The 17,764-nt window shown below is 48.7% G+C and overlaps 2 long non-coding RNA genes and 4 other non-coding genes across 7 annotated transcripts; 2 read left to right on the top strand and 4 right to left on the bottom strand.

Moving 5' to 3' along the window:
• Positions 1-515: 515 nt before the first annotated feature.
• TRNAK-CUU lies at positions 516-588 on the bottom strand. Its single transcript has one exon. It is a non-coding gene; the product is annotated as a tRNA-Lys (tRNA).
• Positions 589-3,848: 3,260 nt separating this feature from the next.
• TRNAP-AGG lies at positions 3,849-3,920 on the bottom strand. Its single transcript has one exon. It is a non-coding gene; the product is annotated as a tRNA-Pro (tRNA).
• Positions 3,921-6,634: 2,714 nt separating this feature from the next.
• Positions 6,635-12,303, top strand: LOC122701312. Its single transcript, XR_006343046.1, has 2 exons — positions 6,635-6,771; positions 10,150-12,303. It is a non-coding gene; the product is annotated as an uncharacterized LOC122701312 (long non-coding RNA).
• Positions 6,698-16,860, bottom strand: LOC122701311. Of its 2 annotated transcripts, XR_006343045.1 has the most exons (4): positions 16,501-16,860; positions 14,585-14,760; positions 10,282-10,324; positions 6,702-6,833 (listed from the first exon to the last, which is right to left on the bottom strand). It is a non-coding gene; the product is annotated as an uncharacterized LOC122701311 (long non-coding RNA). The 2 variants fall into 2 exon arrangements; XR_006343044.1 differs by lacking the exon at positions 10,282-10,324 and having other exon boundaries at positions 6,698-6,833.
• TRNAK-CUU lies at positions 15,397-15,469 on the top strand. The gene has a single exon. It is a non-coding gene; the product is annotated as a tRNA-Lys (tRNA).
• On the bottom strand, positions 16,808-16,880 carry TRNAK-CUU. The gene has a single exon. It is a non-coding gene; the product is annotated as a tRNA-Lys (tRNA).
• Between the last annotated feature and the right edge of the window lie 884 nt (positions 16,881-17,764).

The raw sequence follows: 17,764 nt of genomic DNA on the forward strand, positions 1-17,764 counted from the left end.
CCCAGGGACACACTGTTGTCACATTCACCGGATATGGATAGTCCCACATCAGCTGTCATCCTCATCCTTCCAAACAGTGGTCTGGGTTGCTCAGAACTACAGGGCCACTCCTGGTAGAGAGAACATGGAACTCGGTTCTCCCCTGACTCCCAAAGGAGCATCCTAGTGTAACTTGAGCTTTTTATGACCGTGGACATGTTGTCCTGCAGATGCAGAGATGATAGTAGCTGGCTCGCTTGCTCCCCTAAATAAACCAAAGGAAAAAGTGTGGTGGGTGGGTTTGGTCTAGAAGCCAGGTTCAAATCTTTAATGGACTTATTTCTAGGGTTCCTTTGGTTAAAGAAGTCAAGGAATCTGGTGAGTTAGCAGATCCACTGTAAGGAGTGGACACTTTGGGCTTATGAGAGCTTGGGCAGGTGACACGGTGCAAAGTCACAGGCTGTGTGACTTCACCTTTGGTGCATTTTGTTCCTAAACAGAATGGCAGGAATTGCTTAGAGATCCTGTCAAAAAGACGCCCAACGTGGGGCTCGAACCCACGACCCTGAGATTAAGAGTCTCATGCTCTACCGACTGAGCTAGCCGGGCACATGTGATTGGGAGACTACAGCCAAGCTTCAGAACCTGACTGGCTGTGGATCACCCCAAATGACTGGGTAGGGTACGTGTGTGGGTCAGCAGGGATGTGGGGTCCTCTCAGGGCCTTCTGTGTGTTTAGACTGTCCAGAATTCTCCACATCCCCAGCAGGAGAGCAGCCTTGCAGGGGCATGGGAGTGGGGGGAAGTGGGAGGGGTGGGGGAGATGGGGGAAACAGGGGGAGTCAGGGAAAGTAGGGGGAGTTGAGGGGAGTAGGGGGACTGGGATAGAGTGGGGGACATGTGGGGTGAGATGCCACTCTGACAGAGGGACGGACACGCAGCTGCTCAGCAGCTGCCAGGAGCCCTGCAACTGGGACAGAACCGAGGGTGGACTTGCCCAAGCTGATCCCAGCACTCCTGGACGAGGGGACGGACCGAAATCAGGCAATGACAAGGGACCCACCACTGTATTTGCACAAGCAAACCCGTGAACTGAAAAAAATTGTTAGACCTGCTGGGTTCTACTGGGTTCTATGTTCATATAACACCATCCATGCTTCCTGCGCGTTATCTAAAATAAACTTTTTTTTATTTAAAGTTTTATTTTGCCCCAACCCTTCTCAGTCTGTCCTTTTGGTGATCTTGAATTGTTGGAACCAGGGACCTAGTGATGGATTGCTGGAAGGGGTTGGAGACCCCAGGGTGCCGGGACACCTACCCTGTTCACTCCTGTTTCGGCCAATCTCCCAGGATTCAGAATCAGAAGTGAGGTGGCCCTGGAGGAAGAAAGCGGATCCTTGCCCCGCAGTCCTGAGACCTGGGTAGGTTGAGGATGAGGCCACCCTGCCACATCTCCCTCCCAGTTTGCCCCTCTAGAGCAGAAAGCAACTTCAGATACACAGTGGACTGGGATGAGGGCAGAGGTCATCTGCTCCTTCCCTGCCCCAAATTCTGGAGACAGGGTGCCTCAGAGAATCTTCTAAGGATCCCCTGAGATTTCAGACTCCACCAGTCCCCATGTGCAGAGCTGCCCTGCATCCTGAAATGCAAAGGGAGATTAGGAGGCAGCAGGAGCCTGCAGGCACGGAGCACCATAGAATACTGTGGGGCCATCCTTAATGTTGTTGGATGTGCACATGGCATTAGATTATTTTAAAAGAGAGGACTTTATTTGTAGAGTTAAGGCCAAAAACTTTTATGGGTGAAACAATGTCGTACACAGGTTTCAAATATACACAGAAATAGGGGAGGGTCCGGTGTGGGGGGGGGGCAGTGAGGGGTTATGTGATTCTGCTCCATTTTTTCCCCAAAACTTTAAAAGTAAGGTTTATTTTGAAAACTTTATTCTTTGATCAAAGAATGGAGAGGTGCAAGTACATCCTCTTCTAAACTTTATTATTATTATTTTTAATCCACCAGAAACTTTCAGCAATTTCTTTTCTCTTTTTCTTTTTTCAGTTACTATTTCTTCTAACACTATTTAGCCCCATCTTTCTCCTCTCTTAGGTCTTCAAGACTCCAATATTATATATTTTGTTAAAGCCCCACAAAGTCTTGAGGTTCTGTTACTTGGTTTATTTTTTTTTGTTTTTTGTTTTTTTTCTTCTTCTTATTATTTTTTTTTGGTTTATTTTTTTAAGTTTATATTCTCTGTTCTTCACATTGGGTAACATCTATTGTTCTATCTTCAACTGATTCTTCTGTCCTGTTGATCCTGCCATTGCCTGTCAATTAAGTTTTTTGATTATTGTATGTTTCAGTTCTAAGGTTCTCAGTTGGTTATTCTTTATCTATTTTATTTATTTGAGACTTTCACTTTTTAAATTTCTTTTAAGTGGCTTGTAATTGCTCTCTGAAGCATTTTTACGCGACTATTTAACCACTTTTACCCTCCTTGGCCGATGGTTTCAACATCTGAGTCAGCTTCTCTTGATTGCCATTTCTCCTTCAAGTTGACATTTTCCTGGTTCTCAGTTTGATCAGTGATTTTCAACTGTATCTTGGATAGTTTCGGTATTACGTTATGAGACTCTGCTGCTGCTACTGCTGCTAAGTCACTTCAGTCGTGTCCGACTCTGTGTGACCCCACAGACGGCAGCCCACCAGGCTCCTCCGTCCCTGGGATTCTCCAGGCAAGAACACTGAAGTGGGTTGCCATTTCCTCCTCCGGTGCATGAAAGTGAAAAGTGAAAGTGAAGTCGCTCAGTCGTGTCCGACACTGTGACCCCATGGACCGCAGCCTACCAGGCTCTTCCATCCATGGGATTTTCCAGGCAAGAGTACTGGAGTGGGGTGCCATTGCCTTCTCTATGAGATTCTAGATCTCATTTAAATCTTCTGGGTTAGCAGCCTTCTTTGACAAGGCGCCCCCCGGTAGGGAAAGAGGGGGCCACCCTATTGCTGTCCGGTGAGGGCAATTCCCACAGGATGGGACCTGCTGGGTCCCACACTGCTGGGCTGGAGTGAGGGTTCATACTATCCACCAGGCTTCCGCCGATGGCCCCTGGCAGGAGGCAGGAGGGGCGCCTCCTATTGCTCCCTGCGTGGACAAAGAGAAGGTTGGGGGGAACGTTCATGTCCGTCATTAGAAGCTGGATTAAAGCGGGGCGGGGGAGCGGGGGACCCTGCTACTAGGTGCTGGGCCGACGGCCCTGACGTCTCAGGTCCCAGGAGGGGAAAGAGGGAGGTGAGGAGACACTTCGGCCGAAGTTAAGGGGTCCATTTCCTCAGGTGGATGCTCAGGGCAGTCCTGCCCAGCCTCCCTACTATCTCCTTTCACCCCGTGGGAAGGGGGGGGCGGTCCAGGGGGGGGCTCCCCGACCCCGCACCGGTCATTAACAACAGCAGCAGCACAGCTGGGAGGCCAGAGGTTCTCCCGGCCAGAACGCACCCGGGAGCCTGCCCAGACCCGGGCCGGGAGGAAGCGCCGCTCTTCACCCGCGGCAGCGTTGGCGCCGCGCGCCCCCTGGCGGCAAGGCGGGGAAAAGCACCTGCCAGTGCCGGGCCATAGGGCCGCGCGCGAGGCTCGGCGTCCCAGGCGGGAGCTGTGGCCGCCGGCTGTGCCTAGGGATCTCTCTTCATAATTCCCACCCGCTAGGCTATTTAACGTGGAGCCCAAGTTCAGGACTCAGATTCTGGACCTCTAGCCCTTCCGCTCAGGCTAGCGGGCTGAGTGGATGGGACGGGCGGGTGATGGTACATCAGACCACACTTGGTGTCCACAGGAGGCCCTGGAATAGGTACACTGGGAGTTCTGGGGATAAAAAGATGGGCTCGTCCGGGATTTGAACTCGGGACCTCTCGCACCCTAAGCGAGAATCATACCCCTAGACCAACGAGCCACGGTGACCCTCTTCTTGCTCATTCCATGTTATCGTCACATCACTTCCCTGTCCAGCCTCAGGGCCACGGCTCCCCGCTTCCAAGCCGCTTCACAAAGGGCTCCGGTGAGTTCAGTTCTCTGCCGTCTAGAAGAGGAGAGCGCAGTCCCGCTGCCCCTGTGCGCACCAGGCGCCGGAGCCTGACCCTCTGTGCATCCGGGACTCCGTTCTGCCTCCCCGAGTCCTGGCTCGACTGGCGACGCCGGCCACCATCACTGAGGCCTCCACCGCAGAGGAACTTGAGGGTCCTTTCCTCTCTCTATAACCAAAGGCTGGGGACTGGGGACAGAGCTGGAGCCGCGGTGCCCGGATTCCTCTGGTCCCCACGAGGCCTCGAACGACACAACTGTCACTCTCCTCCATGGATGAGAATTTAGATTCAGGGAAATGTGGGTCTTGTGAGGCTTAGGGGCCAGGCACACCGGTCACCCCAGAGGAGCAACTAATGTGGCCTGGGCCTTTCCCAGGGCCCTCCTGCGGGAGCCTCCACCCCTGAGCGGGTGGCCTTGTCCACTGGATACCCGCCACCACCACCATCCCTGGCCCCCTGCCGCGGAGGCTCTGCCCTCGTCAGAGCTCAGCAGAGGGCCCACTCTTCCCTGTACACCCAAGCCCAGGCCCTAAAACGTTCAGAAGAGCTCACGGCTAGATTCTGCTGGGACTTGTCCGACCTGAGACACCACCCTCACGTGTCCCTGTTGACCCTGCAACCTCAGTGACCCTCCTCCCCACTGTGCATTCTGACTCATCCCACACACTCCATGCACCAGGCCCTGTGCTGAGAACTCTGCAGGGACCAGCTCTGAGGGCACCAGCCCCAGTGGGAGAGGCCATGACCTTTGAGCAGAGAGACACACACCTGGAAAGGCAGGGAGGCTGGTTCAAGTGCTGACCCGAGGGGCGGAGAGAGGAGGGGGAGACTTGGGACAGAGCAGAGGGGGTGGGGTTGGCTGGAGTGGGTGCTGGAAGAGGGGCTGATGCAAGGTCCAAGGGTGGAAGGAGGGCAAGACCCCTTCCCTTGTTGTGGGGGAAGGCCCAGGGCCTGCTGGGTCTCGCTGGCCTTTTAAGGCAGGGATCGTGGGCCCAGGCTCCACTGGGAGCGGGGACAGTGTGTTGGGTCTTGCAGAAGGTTTCTATTGCCCGGGTTTGGGGCAAATGGAGCTTCAGCTTTGGGCGTTAGCATTTCTGACCTCCTCCAACGGACCTTCAAAGCTAGAGCTGTCTCTTGGTACTGTGGGGTGGGGGGAGGGAGGCAGAGAAGGGGTCCCTGGAATGTCCCAGGCTTCCTATTCAGTCTAGTCCTTCTGACTTTTCAGTGGCAGCAGCTTTTCTAGATTCTGGGACTTTGGAGGGAAGAAGAGAGAGGTCAGGAACAGAATCCCACCCAGGATGGGTTTTCCAAGCTGAGCAGGAATGGTAAACAATGTGCCCCCCCGTCCCAGAGACTTTCTGGACAGACAAACCATCATGGGAGGGACCCAGGATCGGTTTCCGATTCTTCCAAGATATTCCCAAGACACCGGTGGTCGTGGGCAGAGCAGTGGCTCCCTGGAGTCACAGATTCGAGGACCCTACACAGGGACAAACAGAAGCAGCCCACGAGCCCTCCCCTCTGCCGGGAGCCAGCACACAAGATCCCACCCACGACAAGGTCACGAGGAGAAAACCTGACAAGCAAGGCGGATCAGGATTCCAGGGATTTCGAAAAGCTGCCCCCGGTGCTCACCTTAAAGATGGTATCTGTCTTTCTGATGCTTGCTTTAATAGACTACTCCCTAATTTCTGTGGCACAGGCAGAAGGCCTTCCCCGATCTCTTTTCAAATAAGAATCAACTTAGAACTTTAATCAATATGTCTCCCGGGTGGTGGTATCTTATGAGATTATCCAGGATGAAAGGAGTGTTTCAATTTAAACTCCTTTGCTGGCATTTTAGTTTGTTTGGCAAATGCATTTATGTCCTTGGTACTAATATGCATGACTGCTCATAATACCCTAATCATAAAACAGCATAAAGAACGTGATCACACAAAGGCCCTAATAGGCATAGAGCCCTTCGGGGGGTGAGGAAACCCTATTAGAAAACACAAGAAAAATTATTCTAAAAGTGGTTATTGCGTCAACGTTTGCTTGCTGTATTTTTGCTCTTAATGTGCTAAGGTTATGCAGTGGAAACCATTGTTAATATAGTTAAAGATTTAGAAAAATAAGAGCTTAGCCCTAGTGTGGTAACAATGAGATGGTTGTTAATTATTAGCCAGGAGTGCTAGGCAGGGGCTGCCTCACCGAAGCCAGCCACAGAGTCTGTGTGGGGTAAACCTCTTAGATAAATTCAACTGACAGCTTCTGCAGAAGAATTGACCTTTGTGTTGACAAGGTTATATTTCTACTATGTTGTGACATGCTGTATTGTTGCCCTATGAGACTGCAACTTTTCTGTTAAGATCACCACAGAAACGGAAAATAGGTTTACAGTCACCTGACTTGCATAAAATGTCAATAGGCCCCAAGGCCAGAAGATAATGTGCAAAGATCTACTATAGAAATGGAATGCAGAAAACATCCTGTTCTTCCTAAAGGACAAACTGATGTAATGTTAAACTAACCCTGTGTAAGCATGAGTAATCATCTGGTACCTTGGATACATTCTGAGTGAGGGTATATAAACTGTTGTCAAAAAGTAAAAGATAGACTTGGCTTCACAGAGGCTGGTCTCACGCGTCTTCTCTCGCCGACGCCTTTCATCCTGAGGGTACCCCTGGATCCTACCGAGGCTGGACCCCGGCAAGTGGTGCCACGAACAGGGACCCGAAGGTAAGACCCCAATTGTTCAGTCTCGGAACGGCTAGGACCCCACTAGGATGTCGCGGGTCCCCCTGCATAAGAAAGGTAGGGTTAGGAAGGTGGGTAGGGTTAAGATTTCTTTTCAGAAAAAGCTAAGATGGGCAACAATGAATCAAAGGAAAGGCAACTTTTTATTGGGGTGATATTACAACTATTAAACAAGAGAGGTATTAAAGTAAAAAAGGCCAGCATTCAATCTTTTTTCACATTCGTTCAGGAGCAATGCCCTTGGTTCTCAGAAGAGGGCACTGTTAACTTAGATACATGGGAAAAGGTGGGAAAATGGTTAAGAGATTATTATACTTTACATGGACCGGAGAAGGTGCCCATAGATACCTTCTGCCTGTGGAGTATGATTAGAGATACCTTAGATCCGACTCACGAATTTGAAAGAGTAAAAGTTAAGGGAAATGAAGACGATGATGAGTCCAAACCGAGCTATCAACAGTTAAGAGAAATGTTAGCTGCTATGAACACCAATAGTCATCCAGAATGTGGGGACGAAAAGGAGAAACAACTTTCACCCCAAGATGAGGAAGATTTAGAGGAAGCAGCAGCTCGCTATCATTCTGATGAGGATTGGTCCTTTTTTGCCAAAGACGCTGCTAAAATTTTAAGAGATACATCTCCAATTAGGCCTTCTGTAAAATTCAATCCTAAAATCACTAAAGTATCCTTAAAACAGGGAAAAAGAAGCATGAGGCCATCTCAACCCCCCATGCCTCCTCCTCCATATAGAAGTAAAAGTCCTCCCTTAGGCTTTTCACAAAGAAGGGTGCTTTCAAGGCCTGAGGATGATTTTGACCCCTATCTTGAGGCTTGCATTCCTGTATTACTTGATTCAGAGGATGAAGAAAGCCCCTCTTGGGAACCCCTTCCAATAAAACTGATTAAGGAACTCAAACAGGCTTGTACCTCATATGGAGCTACAGCCCCATATACTTTGAGATTATTGAATGCTTTAGCAGCTAGATGGATGACCCCATATGATTGGGAGACAGTTGCCAAGGCTTGTTTATCTGGAGGACAATACCTACTTTGGAGAACTGAATATGAGGACTTAGCCCGTAAGCAAGCTAGGGACAACCGCAAGCATGGTCCAAAACATATTGTGCAAGAAATGCTGGCAGGAACTGATGAATTTGAATCAGTCAGGGACCAAATGAATTTAGATAAAAAAGCCTTAGAGCAGGTGACAGCTTGTGCTCTCAGGGCCTGGCGTTCCTTGCCTCAAGGAAAAGAATTAACCTCTTCCCTATCTAACATAAAACAAAAACCAGAAGAGCCATATGAAGATTTTATATCTAGACTTATTGAAGGAATCCACAGGGTTATTCCTAGCGAACAAGCAGCTGAGATCTTGATAAAACAGCTAGCGTTTGAAAATGCCAATTCTACCTGCCAGGCTATACTTAGTCCTATAAAAAAGTCTGGAGATATAGGGGATTATATTAAGCACTGTTCAGATGTAGGACCAGCAATGATGCAGGGCATCGCCATAGCTGCAGCTATAAAGGGTAGCTTTTATCAACAAGCAATACAGTCCTTTTTTACCGGCAAAGGCAGTCCTCAAAAGGGCCACTCAAATAGTCAGGGACAAAATACTAATTTGGCTAAAGCCTGTTTTTCTTGTGGTCAGATGGGACATTTCAGCCGTGCCTGCCCTCGAAAGGCCACCAATACTCCTTTGCTAAATTCTACCTCCACGGTTATGGCCCCCAATCTTCCTAAGACTCCCTGCCCTCGCTGTCAGAAGGGATACCACTGGGCCAAGGACTGTAAATCCAAGTTCCATAAAAATGGAACCTTGTTAGTTTCTGGCCAACAGCTGGGAAACGGATTGAGGCGCCAGCCTCAGGTCCCGACAACGACTGGGGCAACGACATTAAACCCATTTATACCCTCCGTCCCGCCACAGAACTCATCAGAGCAACCCCAGGCAGTGTAGGACTGGATCTCTCTTCCACCACCACAACAAAAAGGGAGACATAAAAGCATTAAAATGTTTGGGAAAGAACCATCTAAAATCATAGTGCCTTATAATAAAGAGCAATTAAATGCCCTTCTATTACTAAATGAAGATTGGCAGATTGCCATTGTTACTTACCCAGGACAAATTTTACACCATTTACCTGCTAGTCCCTTATTAAGTTTCCTCTCGAGACATCCAGTAATATTCCAAGAAAGGTGTCAAGTTTCCCCTATTGAGGGGGCAATGTTGGTGTTCACGGATGGGTCTTCTAACGGAAAAGCTGCTATTGTCACCCAGACTTCAAAAAGGGTCTTGAATACTGGGGAAACATCAGCTCAAAAAGCAGAATTAACAGCTGTGATAGAGGCGTTCAAAGAGTTCTCAGACCATGTTTTCAATTTATTCTCTGACTCACAGTATGTAGTTAGGTTTTTTCCTCAAATTGAAATGGCTGTTTTGCCGGAAAATAAAACCACAATCTTTAGATTATTATCTACCCTTCAACAGCAAATTTGGAAAAGGTCAAAACAATTTTATGTTGGACATATAAGAGCTCATTCTAATTTATCTGGACCCCTCCATACGTTTAACCAAGAGGCAGACTTGCTAACCCGGACCATAGTGGCCAGTGCTTTCGAGGATGCTAAAGCCTCACATGCTATGCATCATCAAAATGCAACTGCCCTTCAGTATCAGTTCCACATTCCTAGGGAATCTGCACGCAAGATTGTTAGGACATGTCAACTTTGCCCTACTTCAGTTCCCGCTTTGCCTTTTGGGGTAAATCCCCGTGGCTTACTACCTAATGTGCTTTGGCAGATGGATGTAACACATGTTCCTTCCTTTGGAAAACTATCCTTTGTGCATGTTACTGTAGATACCTTCTCCCATGTCATTGTGGCTACTGCCAGACGGGAGAAGCCTACAAAGATGTAGTTGAACATCTTTTTGCCTGTTTTTCTTACTTAGGGATGCCTAAATCAGTTAAGACAGACAATGCACCAGCTTATACATCTAAGCCCTTTAAAAAATTCTGTGCCCAATTTGGTATATCCCACTCTACAGGAATTCCTTACAGTCCCCAGGGACAAGCAATTGTAGAAAGGGCACATCAGACACTTAAGACACAAATTTCTAAATTACAGGAAGGGCAATTCAAATACAGTTCTCCACACCACATTTTGCATCATGCCCTCTTTGTGCTCAATAACCTTAATGCTGATCAAGCCAGTTTAACAGCTGTGTTTCGTCACTGGAACCCGGAACAGAAAGATATAAAACCTTTAGTAAAATGGAAAGACCTCCTTTCTGGACAATGGAAGGGACCTGATCCCTTGCTAACCAGTGGACGAGGGTATGCTTGTATTTTTCCACAGGGTGCTGACTCGCCAATTTGGATTCCGGACAGATAGATTCGCCATGTTGCAATCCCCCAGACATCCGGTTCCCCCATTGCTTTGACCACAAAAGACGAAGGGCACTCCTCTGCCCCTGCCTCCGCCACCCACCTGGGAAGTCCAGCAGACTCTGAAACAACCGGCAGCGGAGATCCTGAAAGAACAAATGGTAGATCCACCCACTAAACAGATGTCACGGCTTTGCATAAAAGACCGTGATCCTCCTACTCCTTTACGTAGTAGAAAACCACCAAGACGTCCTGCGCGGACAACTCAACAAGCCTACATACCCACATGGGGGCAAATTAAGTCGCTTTGCCATCAAGCACAGGGAATAGCTTCTCTACAGGGATCTTCAGCCTGTCCCGAAAGAGTTTTTATTGCTATGCTTTCTTTACCTTCTTGCCAGTTAAGTGGTACCTCTTCCACATCAGAAAAATACTGAGAATATTTCTCTGATCCCCCGACCTTCCAAGTAGTTACTTGGAACAATGACCCTATATGGGTCAACACAAACCAGCCTCATCTCTTGGGAGGATCCTATGCTTCCTATGATAAAGATCACCATCCCATTAATTTTAACTATACTTTTAGGGGATTAACGGATGACTTTCCCATTTGCTTTAACTTCCCCCATAGTTATACAAGAGATCTTATCACCCCCTCTAAAGAGGGGTGTGTCGGAGCCTCCAAAAAAGCAATTCTGACAGATTCTCCAGCATCAAAATTTTCAGATAAAACAGGAGATCGGCTGGTTTGGATATTACAGGCCCATAGGCCTGGGGTCCTTGACCCCTATAAATCCTTGTTCCTCAACGTTCCACCAAAATATCCAAATTGTATTGATGTTGCTCCTTCAGACGTCATATGGAAAACTATAGACAACCTCCTGGGATATCTGGTATGGAAATCTTGTACTTATAATTCGAAAATAGATTATAGAATACCGGGAGGCGGAAACTATTCGGTACAAGACTGGAGCAATCCAGACCCAAGTCAGGATCCAGGATCTGTTCCTGACTATGCCAATAGGTTTAGCAATTGGAAAGATGATTCCATCCTTTGGCTGTTGGCGGCCAGCAAATGGCATTATGATCAATTTGTTCCCCCCATGTTGTCCTATACAACTAAGGGCAAAACTTTTTGGCAACCAGAAATTTGGAGAGCCCTTGCTGCCACCTCCATTGTTACTCTATCCGGCCAGAAAACGATTCCACCTATTCTGTGCTGGCTTGTTTACCCTCCCCTTACGTTTTTTTGTTCACTGATGACTCTAAAAGGCTTCATATACAGATGAACTATTCAGGTGGACCAAATATAGCCTACTGTGAACAATGCATGCTCTCGTCCTGCCTAACCTCTCAATATAATATTTGTTCCTTTGTGGTGCTGCAACGCCCACCTTACCTTATGGTGCCCGTCACAGTGAGTACCTATTGGTATGACAATTATGGTCTAGCTGTTCTGCAACAACTGCAAGATTTAATGTGATCCCGATGGTTTGTAGGACTGCTTATCTTAGGGATTTCAGCTTTGATAACAGCAATTACCTCTGTCACTGTGGCGGCGATATCATTGACTCAACAGGTACATACTGCTCGATATGTCAGTGATATGTCAAAAAAATGTTTCTTTAGCTTTAGCTATGCAAGAGATTATAGATAGGAAATTAGAAGTAAAAATAGACTCCCTAGAAGAAGTGGTCATACATATTGGAACTGAGTTGCAGGCTTTAAGGGTAAAGTTAGCATTAGCCTGTCACCCTGACTATCGGTGGATCTGTGTAACACCCCTAAAAGTAAATGATACCGATTACAATTGGGAAAAGATTAAAAATCATATTTCGGGTGTATGGAATAGCTCCAGCATTAGTTTAGATCTTGGAAAGCTTCACGGTCAGATAAAAATCTTAGAACATCCCCGTCTGGACTTTACTGCTGCAGGGGCTGCTAATGATTTTTTTTGAACTTTTTCTAACTTTATTACTGGAAAAAATATCCTATCAACTATCTTCAGTTATGCTGCTGTAGCAGCCCTAGTCCTACTTCTCATTATAATCCTTCCTTGTATTGTCAGAACTCCCCGGCAAAACACTCAAAAGCTCGCGACTGAGATCCATCTGGCTGTCTTAAAGAATAAAAAAAGGGGAGATGCTGAGAGCCAGCACACGAGATCCCACCCATAACAAGGTCATGAGGAGAAAACCTGACAAGCAAGGCGGATCAGGATTCCAGGGATTTCGAAAAGCTGCCCCCGGTGCTCACCTTAAAGATGGTATCTGTCTTTCTGATGCTTGCTTTAATAGACTACTCCCTAATTTCTGTGGCACAGGCAGAAGGCCTTCCCCGATCTCTTTTCAAATAAGAATCAACTTAGAACTTTAATCAATATGTCTCCCGGGTGGTGGTATCTTATGAGATTATCCAGGATGAAAGGAGTGTTTCAATTTAAACTCCTTTGCTGGCATTTTAGTTTGTTTGGCAAATGCGTTTATGCCCTTAGTACTAATATACATAACTGCTCATAATACCCTAATCATAAAACAGCATAAAGAACGTGATCACACAAAGGCCCTAATAGGCATAGAGCCCTTCGGGGGGTGAGGAAACCCTATTAGAAAACACAAGAAAAATTATTCTAAAAGTGGTTATTGCGTCAACGTTTGCTTGCTGTATTTTTGCTCTTAATGTGCTAAGGTTATGCAGTGGAAACCATTGTTAATATAGTTAAAGATTTAGAAAAATAAGAGCTTAGCCCAAGTGTGGTAACAATGAGACGGTTGTTAATTATTAGCCAGGAGTGCTAGGCAGGGGCTGCCTCACCGAAGCCAGCCACAGAATCTGTGTGGGGTAAACCTCTTAGATAAATTCAACTGACAGCTTCTGCAGAAGAATTGACCTTTGTGTTGACAAGGTTATATTTCTACTATGTTGTGACATGCTGTACTGTTGCCCTATGAGACTGCAACTGCAGGGAGCCGGACGAGATCCCACCCATGACAAGGTCATGAGGGAGAAAACCTGACGGGCAAGGCGGATCAGGTTTTCAGGGATTCCGAAAAACTGCCCCGCGCGCTCACCTTAAAGATGATATCTGTCTTTTTGATGCTTGCTTCAATAGACTACTCCCTAATTTCTGTGTCACAGGCAGAAGGCCTTCCCCGATCTCTTTTCAAATAAGAATCAATTTAGAACTTTAATCAGTAAGTTTCCCGGGTGGTGGTATTTTATGAAATTATCCAGGGTGAAAGGAGTGTTTTAATTTAAACTCCTTTGCTGGTAGTTTGTTAGCCAAATGCATTTATGCCCTTGGTACTAATATGCATGATTGCTTATAATATCCTAATCATAAAATAGCATAAAGAACCTGATTATATAAAAGCCCTAATAGACATAGAGCATTTTTGAGGGGTGAAGGAGTCCTATTAGAAAACATTAAAAAAATTATTTTAAAGGTGGTTATTGGGTTGACGTTTGTTTGCTGTGTTTTACTTGCTGTGTTTTTGCTTTTAATGTGCTAAGGTTGTGTTATAGAAACCATTGTTAATATAGTTAAAGATCTAAAGAAATAAGAACTTAGCCCTAGTGTGGTAACAATGAAATGGTTGTTAATTGTCAGCCAGGAGTGCTAGGTAGAAGCTGCCTCACCAATGTCGCAGAGTCAGTGTGGGGTAAACTTAGATAAACGCAACTGACAACTTCTGCAGAAGGATTAATTTTTGTATTAACAAGGTTATACTTCTACTCTGTACTGTTGCCCTATGAGACTGCTACCTTTCAGTTAAAGTCACCTTAGAAACAGAAAATAGGTTTACATTCACCTGACTTGCATAAAATGTTAATAGGCCCCAAGGCCAGAAGATAATGTACAAGACCCTCATAAACAAAGAAGCGTGCAGAAAACACCCTGGTTTCACGAAGAACAAGCTGATGTAATGTTAAACTATCTTCCCCTTAGAAATGTACTAACTTAGGGTATAAAAGCTATGGTAAAAAATAAAGGATTGCCAGACTCTTCCAGACTCTGCCAGACCCTGCAAACACCCCCGTCTGGTCATTCTCTCTCTCTCTCTCTCTCTTTCTCTCTCTCTTCCTCGCGGACTTGGCCCTACCAAGGCTGGTCTCACGTGTCTTCTCTCTCTCTCTCACCGACGCCGTTCATCCTGAGGGTATCCCCTGGATCCTGCCGAGGCTGGACCCCGGCATGCAACTTTTCTGTTAAGATCACCACAGAAACGAAAAATAGGTTTACATTCACCTGACTTGCATAAAATGTCAATAGGCACCAAGGCCAGAAGATAATGTGCAAAGATCTACTATAGAAATAGAATGCAGAAAACATCCTGTTTTTCCTAAAGGACAAACTGATGTAATGTTAAACTAACCCTATGTAAGCATGAGTAATCATCTCGTACCTTGGATACATTCTGAGTGAGGGTATATAAACTGTTGTCAAAAAGTAAAAGATAGACTTGGCTTCACAAAGGCTGGTCTCACGCGTCTTCTCTCGCCGACGCCGTTCATCCTGAGGGTACCCCTGGATCCTGCCGAGGCTGAACCCCGGCACCCCTCTGTGGGTCTCTCTGTGGTCCTGCCCATAGATCAGAAGAGAAGCGCAAGAAGCTGATTCTTTTTTTTTTTTTCCCCATTTATTTTTATTCGTTGGAGGCTAATTACTTTACAATATTGTAGTGGTTTTTGCCATACATTGACATGAATCAGCCATGGATTTACACGTAGAAGCTGATTCTTAAGGTCATTTTAAACAACTGAAGCCATAAATAGGTGGGAGCTCAGTCATGAGTTAGATTCTGGATTATATAGGCAGAGGGAGCAACGACCCAGGCTTCTCTGAGCCATACTGGGACCCAGGCAAGGGGCTGTTCCTCGCCCCCACCCTCAACCCCCCAGGACTACCCTGAGAGACCCTGACCCAGGGCTGTGGCTAATGGCCCCAGGCCAAAAATTTCACTTTAACAGTAAGGAAGAATCTCTGTCTGCAGACAACTGCATGAGAATGGGGATGAGGGGAGGCGGAGGGCGCGGGGAGGGGGGCGGGGGGATGATGTCCAGCTGGACGTCCAGGGGCTGTGCCAACCGCCTGAATGCCCAGAGGGTGGGCTCCAGGACGCCCGCACCTGTGCCAATTTTTTTTTTTTTCCTTCTTTTTATGTAGGACCCGCCTTTGAGACTCAGCTGCAGGGAGTCTAAGACGGCCCTCATCTAAGCCCGGCTAGCTCAGTCGGTAGAGCATGAGACTCTTAATCTCAGGGTCGTGGGTTCGAGCCCCACGCTGGGCGTGTGCTTTTGGATGATGAAGAGGCCACACGGGCGGCACACCACCAGAAATAAAATATTAAGAATTAATCATTTCCAGAGGTTTTTAGCGATACAGGCAGCCAGGGGACCTATGCTGCCAGCAGCAACCTGATCGGTTCCCTGGGTCGTCACACATTTCAGTCGCAGACTTCCCTCTCCGCCTTGAGCAAGCGGTTCAGACCTTTGGCCCGCCAGCCAGCTTTTGAATACCTGGCCTGAGAAGACGCCCAGCCCCTGGATTTTAGATTTAGTAAACCCCGAGCGACCGGCGCCGCTGCGCTTGGCTAGGGGCTCATAGAATCCCGGACTCCGCGAACCCCAGGGCGCCCGCCGCCGGCAGTGTGGGTGCCGGCGGCGAGGGTGGGGAGGGCGGGGATGGAGGGCGACTCTCCGGCCCGGAGCGCCCCTGCCAGTTCCAGGCACCGAGGTTTGGGGAGCCCCATCAGGAAGACTCCTCCAAAGCAGGGCTCCCCGCGTGCCTGAGGAGGGGCTGCTCAGAACTCCCCGCCCCCCGCCCCCAACCCCGGCCCCGGCAATCGATGGTCTCTTATTTGGTGGGGGGGGGGGGCTCTCAACTTTGCTCCACTCTCCCCCAGTAAAAAGGACATGGACACGGGGCGTTTCGCTTCCCGATTTGGGGGAAAGCGAGGAGGACGCGACACAGTTTCCATCAGCGGATTTTCTTGTTTTCTCTCAAGGATCCAGCCTTCTAAAAGGCCCGGCTGGGTGTTTGACGGGAGCAGGTTTGCTTTCTTTTTTGGTGGGAACCCAGGCTTCTCTTGGAGTGACATCAGCGAGGCTGCCCCTGCCTCTCCCCCGGACCCTTGGAACTCCAGGTCCCAGGATCCAGACTGCTACTCCGGCCAGAAGCTGCCCTCCCTTCAAGGCACACTTAATCTCAGGAATTTCTCCTGGTGTCCTTAGGGGAGAAGAAAGAACGGTCTGGGGTACAGAATAGTTAGGTCCATACACCTTAGTAGCTTTATGCGCGCCGGGGCGGGGGAAGTCTTACCTTCAGCTGTGGCTGCCCGAACAAATAACCACAACCTGGGAAACCTGTGTGTGCGTGCTAAATCGTCTCAGTTGTATCTGACTCTGCAACCCTATGGGATGTAGCCCGCCAGGCTCCTTTGTCCATGGGATTCTCCCGGCAGAGGATCTTCCTGACACAAGGATCGAGACTGCGTCTCTACGTCTCCTGCATTGGCAGGCGGACTCTTTACCAGTAGCCCCCTCTGTAGATGGGTGTGGCTAGGATTCTGTGAATGCTTGCTCCACAGGGAAGAATCTGAACTCCCTTACCAGCTTAACAAAAGCTGCGCCCAGCGTGGGGCTCGAACCCACGACCCTGAGATTAAGAGTCTCATGCTCTACCGACTGAGCTAGCCGGGCTGCTTGCTTAACCTGTCTCTCCTTTGACAGATCGACCCCTGTCCATAGGTCCCTGCTGTTCACAGCTTGGCTTCTCCCAGTTTTCTCGAAAAACTGCCAGGGAGCCTCAGGTTTGAAGGCTGCGAGGGGGCGGGACAGCCTTGACCGAAATACAGAGACTTGCTTAGGGGGGCGGGGTGGGGGGCGGAGGCTGACCCAGACGGACAGGCTTATGGAGGCCCCGTAGCGCGCCGCGGTGAACCTGTGCCTGGGCCCCTGAATCCCATGCACGTCCCGGGACCCCGCACGCAGGAGGCGGCCCCACGAAACTATCTTCTTGCTTCCCAGATATGGGATCAGAACCCAAGCTTCCCCCAACCGTCCCTCCCTCCCGTGGGGGCGGGGGGGAGGGGGAATCAGGACCCTCTTGCAGACTGGGGGGCAAGGTCGCTAAGATAGGTGGCACAGGCTTTCTTCTCTACAGTGGTCTTGGGGGTGAGTCCTCAGGGCCTTCGAGAGCTCCTAGGGCCAAACCATAGCCCCCCTGACCCCTGCTCCGAATACTCACCACTCACCTTGCCCCACCCCCATCCCAGCCCTACCCCTTCCCGCTTTAGGCGGGCCACCTGTGTTATCCAGAAGGACCCAGGGGACCCGCTGCAAGCCTGGGAGAGAGAACCCGGTACCCAGGGGGTGTGACACAGTGTCTAGCCAGGGCCACCTTCCTCCTTCCCAGTCAGTTTCTGGAATAAGGAAGGAAAGGCACCTAGAGCCACACGGGGGCTTTGGGAGCCCAGTCCAGGAGTCCCTGGGTCTGCCCCGGACCCTAGTCCCCTTCCTGTAGGGTGAGACTTGGCTTTGATCCAAGGTCAGTGGCTGGGGCTGGTCAGTTGGTCTCGAGTTGG

The sequence above is a fragment of the Cervus elaphus genome, chromosome 10 (genome assembly GCF_910594005.1).
Source record: "Cervus elaphus chromosome 10, mCerEla1.1, whole genome shotgun sequence".
Taxonomy (NCBI): Eukaryota; Metazoa; Chordata; class Mammalia; order Artiodactyla; family Cervidae; genus Cervus; species Cervus elaphus.